Genomic DNA, 11,671 nt, shown 5'->3' on the forward strand with positions numbered 1-11,671 from the left:
GGAGGGGAGAGGGGGGTGAGGGAGAGGGGAAGGGGGAGGGGGAAAGGGAAGGGGAGGGGGATGGAATGATAGTAATCTTCTCTCATACAATATGTCCCAACCCTAGTCTCCTGTTCCTCTACCCTTCTCTGCCACTGTCCACCTCTTCTTTTCCTCAGATCAGTGTTCCTACATTTCCCTGCAGAAAAGATTACGACTCACAGGTATATCCACTTAACATAGGAAAAATATGCATTAAGACTAGGTATAAACCTTCATGTCAAAGCAGCTCAGTAGGAGGAAAAGTGTTCCACAAGTAAACCAAATAGTAAGGCAGAACCCCTCTTCCACTGTTACAAGTTCTACAAGCACACCAAGCTAAGCAACCAAAGCAGATATACAGAAGACCTAACAGAGACCAATGTGGGCTCCTTAGTTTGTTCTGTGGACTATGTTCTCTTGCCATCCTTGCATTTTTGGTTTCTACAATCCTTCATATGTATCCTCTGCCTTTCCTTATCCTTTGTGCTATGTTACATTTTCTCTATGGATCTCTCCAAAATATTATTCTTTAATATCCTGTGTTGTCTGTCTGCTGCCTCCAATCTCATTAAACCCATCCTAATCAAATAAAACTTCTTTTCAGGCAAGAAATGTCTGAAAAACTCATGAATTTAGAATTTGTAAATTAGAGTTTAGGTGAAGACTATTATTCCAAATTACCTGACTCTATTTGGAGAGCATGCGTTCGTGACAAAGAAACAGGTATTGGGACATTATCCGAAATTAGAAGGCAATCCTCAAGAGGCACATAGTAGACATCCATAGAAAGCCCCCCTGAAGCTACTTGGGGGACAGCAGAGTATCATAGCCACTTTCCAAGATCAAATTAGAACAAAGCACATTACTGGTTTTCCCAGCTTTATTTTCTAATTTACCTTGTATTTACCTTTCTCAATTGTACAGTTGTATAAAACTATTGGAGATCACTTGCTGCTTATGGACAGTTGCCTTATTTTTACTTTACTGGTTTGTCTGCTTTTAATTTGTTGACATGTTACTTTGTTTACAACAGTTTTAATTACATGTGTTTATCAAGACACATATTTTCCCATTTTATTTAGTACTTTGAGAATTCCATACAATATATTTTGATCATATTTACTTTAATCCTTCCCTATTTTTTCCTAAATATATTTCTCCTTAACTATCCTCAACTTTATATAACTCAAATATTTGCAGTTCATGTTTGCATTGCCTGGAGCATGGTCAACTCATCAGGAGCTGTATATATAGTGAAAACATAATCTTCTTTTCTTGGAAGCTACCAATTGTCAATAGTTTCTTAGATAAGGATGGGATTTATTCCTTTCTTTCAGTGTCCATTAATGAATTTTGCCTTGCCTGATCATGTAGATGCTCTCTCAATTGCTGTGAACTTATAGGTGCAATTTGTATGGCCCCAAATCCATCCTTACAATTATTTGTTATCTATAACTCTTAAACAGTTTCTAAATTTTTCTTGCACAGTGATACCTGATAGTTGTGAGGAAGGATATAATATATTTGTCCCATTTAGGACTGAAAATTCTGGACAAAATTACGGAACAACAAAAATAGAAATGGTAATGAAATTAAAAAGTACAACCTGTCAAATAAAAATCTCTGTCATAGAGTAGATAGTGTGGAATATAGGATACTCAGGTTTCAGGTTAAAATCAGTGATTAAGGGGAAAATCAATAAAACATAAAAGACATATGACGCACTATGAAAATACCAATACATAAGGAAGACAAACAATGCTAAGACAGTGCCAAAGACATAGACATGATTTTCACTAAAATCATAAGAAGAAAATGTCCCTAATTAAAGGGGAAAGATGCTCATTCAGGTACTGAAGACACACAGAACATCAAATCAACAGAACAAGAAAGGAAACTCACCACATTATATTGTAGTCAAAGAATTAGTTTAAAAGAGACAATAAAGAATGGTCAAGTTACAAATTAAAGCAGGTTTTTCATAATAATAGTTCAGTTTTTGGGAGAACTCTAAAGTCAGTAATAGTCCAAATTCTGAACTTATCTACCCATACTACAATATCTAGCAAAACTATCTGAACAGTGGAAGGGGTAAGAAAAATTCGAAAAAAACCTAAATATTATATGACTAATACCATGGCTATAACAAGATATTAGAAAAATAATTCTAGAAGAGTATAATAAGCATATCCAGGAAACTACAGAAAAATGACACTGAGATTTTTTAGTAAATAAACACAAAGAAAACACACATGTCAAAATCAGCAACATTGTACTATTTAATACAACTCTTGTTAAAAATACACTGAATATCAAGGCACTAAATACAAAAAAAAAAAAAGGACTAGCAATCTGAATTACAAAACAGAGTCTATCTTTTTGCTAAAATCAATACAAACTTCACCAACTTCGGATAAACTATGGATAAAATGACCCAGGAAACAAGGAGGTATTTCTTCTGATATTTGAAAAATCTGATTTGCAATTTACATTATTAGTCAGAAGGGAAAAAGAAGATCATTTCATAATGACTAGGGGGAAAAAATCTATCAAGAGGACATTAAAATTCTGATGCAAATGTACTGAATACATGCCACCCAATTTCACAAAACAATTACTACTTTAAAGTCCATATGATATAACAGTATTACTTTTAGGCATATATCCAAAGTACTCCATACTACTACAGAGATTTGTGCTCATTCTGTTTTAGTGATGCTCCAGTTCACAACAGTGCAATCAAGCACAATGTCTACAAGCTAAGAAATGGGTAATGAAATCCTAGAACATATAGGATTGTTGCTAGCTGTAAAAGAATAAAATGGTGAAATGCACAGGAAAATTGATGTAAACATATTATACTTTGAGTGAGGTAACCAAGATCAAAAAGACAACTTATGTATGCTCTCTCTTAAATGGAGGTCCTGGCTTTGAGTTTAAAGAAATAATTATGTATTTAAGTTGGTATGAGTGTCTATGGAAGCAAAAAATTAAGAAAGGCATCACAGATACCAAGGAAATTAATATTATATATGGAAGTGGAAGTGTATACAAGAAAGCATAAAGTGTTTTAAACAAGCATAAGGGAGGAGATAAGATAAACAGAATGGAGAATTTAACAAATCTAAGGATGTCTAGAAAAGCCACATAGAAACCTTATGATTTGCTTTCAGTTTCCATCTGTGCCGGGAGCAGCACCCTGAGCTGATCCGTGACACAGGACTCTATACCCAAATACCTCATGGAGAGACCTGGTCTTCCAGGAGTGATGACAAGCTTGTGACCACAGGTAAGACCACCACTTCTCAAATTCCTGAGCCAAGAGGGAACTGCCCAGAGCCATCAGGACACAAGAACAAAGGAACAATCTGGGACAGGATCCTTCTGGATTCTGTCTGCACTCCAGAGCTGACCCTGTGCTACAGCTCTCAATAACCAGATTCCTTCTGCAGAGAACGAGTCTGCCAGGAGTACTGACATACAGGCTTGCAGGTGGACAAGCAACAGTCAGAGACAGTGAGACAAGCTAACACCAGAGATATAACTAGATGACAAGAGGCAAGGACAAGAACATAAGCAATAGAAACCAAGGCTACTTGGCATCATCAGAACCCAGTTCTCCCTTCACAGCAAGTGCTGGATACACTAACACACCAGAAAAGCAAGACTGGTTTAAAATCACATCTCATCATAATGATAGAGGACTTTAAGAAGGTCATAAATAACTCCCTTAAGGAAATAAAGGAAAACACAGGTAAACAAGTAGAAGCTCTTAAAGAGGAAACATAAAAATCACTTAAAGAGTTACAGGAAAACACAAGCAAAGAGGTGAAGGAGTTAATCAAAACCATCCATGGTCTAAAAGTAGAAATAGAAACAATAAAGAAATCACAAAGGGAGACAACCCTGGAAATAAAAAACCTAAGAAATCGATCAGAAGTTATAGCTTAAAGTGACTGAATATAAAATTAACTCAAAAAAGTCATTAGCCTTTTTATACTTAAAGGATAAACAGGCTGAAAAGGAAATTAGGGAAAGGACACCCTTCACAATAGTCACAAACAATATAAAATATCTTTCATTGAACTCCGATAAGACCATCCTCTGTTATATATGTGGCTGGAGCCATGGGTCCCTGGTCCCTAGTTCATCTGGTGGAAAAAAAGACAGCATTTTAAACAAATGGTGCTGGTTCAACTGGCTCTCAACATGTAGAAGAATGCCAATTGATCCATACTTATCCCCCTATACACAGCTCGAGTCCAAGTAGATCAAAGACCGCCACATAAAACCAGATACACTGAATTTAATCAAAGATAATATGGAGAAAAGCTTCAAACACATGGGCACAGGAGAAAAGTTCCTTAACAGAACAACAATGGCTTATGATCTAAGATCAAAAATAGGCAATTGAACCTCATAAAATTGCAAAGTTTCTGAAATGCAAAGGATACTGTCAATAGGACAAAATAGCAGCCAACAGATTGGGAAAAGATCTTTACCAATCCTACATTCAACAGAGGCTACTATCCAACATATACACAGAACTCAAGAAGTTAGACTCCAGGAGGACAGGGAGAAACCTCATTTAAAAATGGGAAATGAGTTAAACAGAGAATTTGCAACTGAGGAAACTTGAATGGTGGAGAAGCACCTAAAGAAGTATTCAACATCTTTAGTCATGTGGGAAATGTAGATCAAAACAAACCTGAGATTCCACCTCACAACAATCAAAATGGCTAAGATTAAAATCTCAGGTGACAGCAGATGCTGGTGAGAATGTTGAGAAAGAGGAACACTCCTCCATTGCTGGTGGAATTGCAAGCTAGTACAACCACTCTGGAAATTAGTCTGGGGGTTCCTCAGAAAATTGGACATACTACTACCCAAGGAATCAGCTATGTCAGGCCTTGGCATATACCCAGAATATGCTCCAAAATATAGTAAAAATACACACACACACACCACTATGTTTATAGCAGCCTTATTTATACTAAGCAGAAGCTGGAATGAAAGCAGATGTCCTACAACATAGGAATGGATACAGAAAATGTGGTACAGTTACACAATGGAGTACTATTCAGCTATTAAAAACAGTGACTTCATGAAATTCACAGGCAAATGTATGGAACTTGACAATATCCTGAGTGAGGAAACTCAGTCACAAAATAACACACATAGTATGCACCCATGATAAGTGGATCTTTGCTCAGAAGTTCAGAATACTCAAGACTCATTTCACAGACCATATGAAGCCAAAGAAGAAGGAAGACAAAAGTGTGGATGCTTCAGTGCTTCTTAGAAGGAAGAACAAAATATTCACAGGAGGAAATATGGAGACAAAGTATGGAACAGAGACTGAAAGAAGGCCATCTAGAGACTGCCTCAGTTGGGGATCCATCCCATATACAGTCAACAAACCTGGACGATATTGTTAATGCCAGTAAGTGCTTGCTAACAGGAACCTGTTAGGACTGTCTTCTGAGAGGCTCTCCCAGAGCCTGACAAATACAGAGGCAGATGCTCACAGCCAACCATTAGACTGAATGCAACATTCCTGATGGAGGAGTTAGAGAAGGGACTGTAGGAGTTGAGGGGGTTTGCACCCTCAGGAGGGAGCAACATTGTTAATTGGCCAGACCCCCTGGAGGTCCCAGGGAAGTGGACCACAAACCAAAGAGTACACATGGAGGGACCCATGGCTCTGGCCCCGTATGTGGCAGAAAATGGCCTTATTGTACATCAGTGGGAAGAGAGGCTTTTGGGCCTGTGGGTGCTCCAAGCCCCCGTGTAGGAAGACAAGAGTGGGTGGGTGGGTTGGGGAGCACTCTAATAGAGGCAGAGGGAGGGGGATAGGATAGTGTTTCAGAAAAGGAGACCTGGAAAGGGGAAAACATTTGAAATATAAATAAAAAATATCCAATTTGTAAAAAAAGTATACAAACTAACAAACAAAAAGAAAAAGAAAAAACATAAATCTAATGGTTTATAAGGTAAAGAGAAACAATCTACTCAAGGAAACAGTGCACTGATTGGTTATTTAAATAAATATACATAAAACTAGAGGCATTATACAGATTTGTCAGCTCTCTGTCAGCAGGTCCAGGCAAGAGGAGAGAACCTGGTCTAGCTGAGACTCTCCTGGGCTGAGCAGGATGGTGAGTGTCTCAGCCCAAAACAAACACACCAGAGCCAAGAGTCTGTCAAAGCAGGAACTTGTTTTATTGTATCAGTTTATATAGGGTTGAGGAAGGAGGTGGGTATTTTTTGTGAGGCAAGATGACATAGGGGGTAGGGACAGGTGATGGAGGGTATTGGGTGTCTTGACAGGGCCAATAAAGTTATTCTACATCAGAGGTAGCTAGGCAAAGACAGGCTTATGCAAGTTGTGCTGAGTCACTCCAGTACAGAAGTGAGCAAACCAGGTCTCAAAGCTCTAGGGCTTCCTCACTGGGCCTCAGTATCTGCCCAATAAAGCCCAACACAGATTGAGACTTTATGTGTAACAACAATTAATGAAAAAAGAAGATATAAATTTGAAAGAGAGTAAGAATAGATATATGGGGAGGTTTTGAAGAAGAGAAGGGAAGGGGAAAGATATATAATGGTTTTAATCTTAAAAAAAATAGTTTTAAGAAAAAAAAACTTTTCTTTGAGGCAGATAATGCTGTTTCCAGAAGTTTTAAACCTTTCAGTAAAAATTTTAGTGCCACACACAGATATACTCTCTTCCAGAGTGATAGTAGAGACCTTCAGCACCACCAATAATACTGGGTATTATTTGTGCACTAGTGCTCAAGGGTGAGACCTATTGCTGTAGAACCATGTGCCATGTAGATAGATCATAATTATTAAGGTGATTCTGATTCAGAAACTTCCAGCATGCTGGCTAGCATTCATGGTACTGAGCTGTGCTATGCATACAGCTGTGGGAGAAAAATGCTCACCAAACCAGAAAACATGCATGCGGTAATACAAATACAAGATTTACCAACATCTCTAATATTGTGTTAAAAATATTGCTGGGAACTAACCACTTTGTGGAGAGAGAGAGCAAGAGAGAGCGAGAGAGCGAGAGAGCTAGAGAGAGAGAGAGAGAGAGAGAGAGAGAGAGAGAATACAGATCTATTCAAAAGCCTATATGTAGGGATATACTAAGTCCATGGTAGAAGGAAGCTACCATTACATCCCTAAATAGACATTTATTAAACTGTCTTCTAAACATATATGTTTATACCTATAGAGTGGAGCTGCTTTCAGCATGGGTCAGATAAGCTCCTTTGTGCAGAGTGTATCAATAACTGACAAGACTAATGTCTGGTCAAAGTGCCAAAAATACATGAGAGTTGTACACTCATCTTCAAGTGTCTCATCCATATTACTGTTAACAATCACATGGCCCAAGGCACTTCCTAGAAAAAGTAGCAGAAAAAGTGTCATAGCTCTATGCTAGCAAAGGGTGTCATGAACAAACATGCCATCTAATATTACCAGGCCTTTGCAATCATGAAAAACACACAGCAGCAATGAATATGTGTCCAAGATTAGTCCATATAACACTCCACCATGCAAAGATTAGGTGTTCACAAGGCCCCACCCTTCCTGAAAACCTATTGACTATTAGTTGTTACTGCAGAATGGTGTGTCATTTTTTTTTTTTCAAAAAAAAATGTATCTGCTGTGGATAGCCCTGGGCTAATTATATTTGATGTTAAATCCATTCTCCTGTGAGTGGCTGCCAACAAGGACTGAGTCAGCACTCAGGTGATTTCCTGTAATCCTGCTTCCCACCTTAATTTGTAAAATAGAGGAGAGCTGATGATTGGGCAGATAAAAGGGAAGGTGGAGTGGAAGGTAGGGAGAGAGAAGAAGGAGAAAATGGAAGAGGGATAGGATGCAGAGGAGGAGGAAGACAAAGAAAAGCAGAGCAGAAGCAAATGGCCTGGAGAAACTGCAAGTTCTATGGGTCTCATAAGCTGTGGAAGAGGGTAGTGTAGTGGTAGATCTGCCCAATCTAGGCATGCAGCATGTAATCATATTAACTGTGTTGTGTTTTCATTGCTGGGGCATATTTGGGAGGAGATTTACTGCAACATATTTTCACTAGAAAGAAGAAGTTAGAGGGGAAAGAAAGGGATGACATGGTAATAGGAGAGACTATAATTATAAAATATTATATACCTGCAAAATGCTGTGAAAATGATCATTTTTTCCTAATACTGCAAATAGTACATCATTTTTGTTTAGATCTAAGCCAGAAAATTCCAAATATCTTATCTTATAAATACTTGGAAGCTATTTCTCATACTCTTTTAGTTAAAATTCATAATGTAGATCATGTCAGATTTGCTTTGTGACAAAGGATATTTTCATACTAAAAAAAAAATTACCTTTCATTGTAATATTTACTGATTTGTTTTAATGACCCAATCACATTCCAAAGGCTCATCTGATAAGTTCAAAGGGAGAAGTTTTGTTCTTGAAATTTTAATACAAAGAAGTATTCATAATATTCTAAGAGTAATTTGGTTAGCATCAAGCTGAATCTGTATATCATGTAATACAACATATATATATATATATTTAAAGAGGTCTTCAAATTTATAAAAACAAAATATTATTTTGTTTATATTATCTTTAACATTTTCAGCAATGCTTTATTATCTGTTTATTGTAAAATATATATTATCTCTAGTAAATATTATTTTCAAATGTTTTATTCTTTAAAATTTTTGTACTTATTTTCTGTGAATGTCTGGGTATATGGATGTGTACCATGTGGGGGCAGTGCCTTTGCAGTCCTGAAGAGGGAGGTAGATCCCATAATAGTAAATTTACAGGAAGTTGTGATCCACCTGATATGTGTGATAGGAACCAGTTTGGGTCTTGTGGAAGTATAGCAAGTGATATTTATTATTGAGTCATCTCATTAGCTGTAGCTACTTTATGTTTTCCTGTTATAAAAGCAAAATGATTTTTATATATTTTGATTTTAATAAACAATGTCTTTACTTTAGATGCTATTAATTACTTTATTAACATATTCTTAAATATGTGATACTGCTAGAATACTAAGTTTTATAGCTGTTTCTGTTTTGTGTGTTTATTTGTATTTCCATATTGTTACTGTATCTATTTGCTTTCTTTTTAATACAAGCCATATACTTCAACTGGAGTTTGAAAAACATTTAAAGTATTTATTGCATATGTTGTTTCCCAATATTTTAATGTTTTTTAGTATGTTCATAGTTGGAAACTGGAAATTAATGAACATAAACTTCGAAGATATTTATAAATGCTTAAGTAGATGAGGTAGGAAAGCATTTGACCTATGTTGAATTCCTCTGCCATTTATTCAAATTTATACTTGTCCTCAAATATTTTTCTAATGAAAGGTGATTCGAAAGGCTGTGCTCCCTGAATTGGATAAGAAAGAAATACATTCTGTGCCAAGTAGAGCACAGATTTTCAATCTCATATTCTCTGAGTTAGTCACACAATTTCCACACCTGTCATCTAAATTTGCTTACGAATTTCAGAAGAATAGGCAATTCTGATTTTGTTATTCTCCACTTAAATTGGATATTGGGAATTGAATTTTAAAGCAGTAGCACTACATAGACCACATAGAATATGGAAACAAGTTGAATCCATATAACTAATGCTATTATTATAATAAGTATAAATCATCAATTTAAAAGTACTTTCACTAGAGTGCAATATTCAGCACCAAATTATGAATTATGACCCATTGCTCATTGTATGGGTACATGAGACTCATGCAAACTCTAGACATATGGTTTATTCTGATAGTTTTAAAAACATTACTTCAAACTACAGGTTTGCCTTACTATATAGTGACAATGTTTCTCTCAAATTCATGGTTGGGACTGACCAGATGTCTTAGAGATTGGGAACACTTGTCTGCCTTGCTCATGATGAGGACAGAGATTTGATTCCCACAACCACATGGTTCCTCACAATATCCAAAACTCCAGTTGAAGGTATCCAGTGCGTTCTTCTCACTTCTATAGGCACCAGGCATGCATGTATTGTACATGCACACATGTGGTTAAAGCACTCATATACATAGAATAAAATAAATTTAGATTGGGTAGTCTATAGCAAATCCAAGAAACGTGAGTTATTTTTCAATACTTCCTTAAAAATCACAACAGCTATACTATAATAAAATAATGTTCAGCTTCATTGCTTGATGGTTTCCAAGAGTCAAGAAACCAGTATAATTTTACTTGATGTATTATCCAGCATATCATTGCTAATACTGAAATCATATTTATGGCTGTTGTTTTCTTCTGCATGTATATAAGTTGTCAAAATTCAATTTCCCATGATTCTAGATTATAGATATGATTTCCTTATCCCTGGCTCTGAAATTATCTCATTATAATTCATTTCTGTGCCTAATAATCCTTTTCACATCCTGGCCAACCATATGTACATCTTAAAGTACATAAAATAATTTCATGAGAGGTAATCTGTATTGCATGCAGCAGCATAGCAAAAGAGAGAAGGATCCTTTCATTATGATCCCAATAACCACTGTCTACTAGATTATAACTTTGTCACTGTCAGGACAAAGAATGCATAGCAATATGAAAGGTGTTTAATAGCATTCAAGTAGGTAGGTAAGAAAATAACTGAAAAGACTCTTTACACAACAGAAAAAAACGTTCATGATACATATATTTACATTAGATATATAAGTTCTTGAACCTGTTGGTTCAAGAACTCTTAAAAATCAATGATGAGAAATAAATTAATACATTTATGCTTAAAGTATGTTGCAGTAATATATACATGTAACCCAAGCAAATAAGGAGAGCAAGGTAGGACATTGCAGGTTTCATACCAGCGAGGCATATGAAGTTGCAACCTGTCTCAGACAATGAATGTTTGCATGTGTGATAGAGCAGATGGAGAACATGTGTAAGGCCCTGGTCTCAATTCCTAGGACTGCAAAAAACGTAATTGGCTATACCTTTGAATATACATGTCACAAAATGACATACTCAAACACACAGACACATATTCATCTTTATTCTTTGTCATCAGGAAGATGCAAATACAATTAATATTGAGTTACTATGATACAGTCATCAAATGTCTTAAGTATTAGGATTATAATTTCAAGTAAAATTGAGAATATAGGATATTTTGTATATTTATACAACAAAATTAAAATGGAGAGCTATCGTATGATTTTTCTTTATAATCTCTTCACAGTATTTTCCTCACCTCATCTCTAAAAATCCATTCCTTATATGTTTGCTATGACATTATTATTAGATCATTTTATGTGCAACTTGTATGTAATATCATAACTTGAGGTAAATCTTTTCCTGGTATTTACATTTTACATATATATGTGTGTGTGTGTTTGTGTGTGTGTGTGTGTATGTATGTGTATGTGTGTGTTTGTGTGTGTGTGTGTGTATATATTGTTTTTTGTGACAGGGTTTCTCTGTGTAGCCCTGGCTGTCCTGGAACTCTGTAGATCAGGTTGGCCTCAAACTCAGAAATCCGCCTGCCTCTGCCTCCCAAGTTCTGGGATTAAAGGCATGTGCCACTGTGCCCGGCTATATTTTCACTCTTAAATATGTAAGTGATATTTTTGTTTCTTTTCACA

The sequence above is a fragment of the Mus caroli genome, chromosome 11 (genome assembly GCF_900094665.2).
Source record: "Mus caroli chromosome 11, CAROLI_EIJ_v1.1, whole genome shotgun sequence".
NCBI lineage: Eukaryota > Metazoa > Chordata > Mammalia > Rodentia > Muridae > Mus > Mus caroli.